Here is a 677-nt window from a genome sequence, read left to right as displayed (position 1 = left end):
TGCTCTCTGCCTCTGGACATCTACCATCCTGGGCTGCTGGGAGAAATCTGGGCTGCCCATGCCTGCCTCCTGCCCTGCTGCTGTCCCTACACATGGGAGTTTGTGGCAGGGACAGATATTCTGCAGGTGTGGGTGTGGTGGGCATGAAGCCTGGGAGTGTGGCACCGCAGTGCTGTGGGCTTGACCTCCTGTAGCAGGGTGGCCTGAGGGTCCCAGGAAGGAGAGGGGACCCTGCAGCGTGTCTGCCAGCCAGCACTGACAGAATGCTGGAGGGAAAGACCTGATAACCGAGGGACGCCATAGCAGTAGGGCTGCACCCTTAGGGCCCACCTGACTGTGTTCGCCCCCAGCTCTGCCTCTTGGTGGCACTGGTCTTTAGGATAAGCAGCTCTGCCATCCACCTGCCCCTGGGTAAGTGATTCTACCTGGCAGAGGCTCTGTTCTGTCCCTGGTGACTCTGAGGGCCGTACTTGCTGACTGAATGAACCCCAGCAGAGTGGATGTGTCAGTAAGAAAGGCCCATGGATTGCCCAGGAGGTGGCTGCTATAGCGAGGCTGTAGGGGCTGCAGGTGCACTTGGCACCTGCTCTAACCTGCCCACAGTGGGGAAGGCTGGGAAGTTCCCACAGCTTGGTGTAGGACTTCTCAGAATCTTTATGAGAACTGTGAACCGGTGA

The sequence above is a fragment of the Octodon degus genome, unplaced genomic scaffold (genome assembly GCF_000260255.1).
Source record: "Octodon degus isolate 3935 unplaced genomic scaffold, OctDeg1.0 scaffold00104, whole genome shotgun sequence".
Taxonomy (NCBI): domain Eukaryota; kingdom Metazoa; phylum Chordata; class Mammalia; order Rodentia; family Octodontidae; genus Octodon; species Octodon degus.
Note: the sequence above shows the minus strand (reverse complement) of the source record.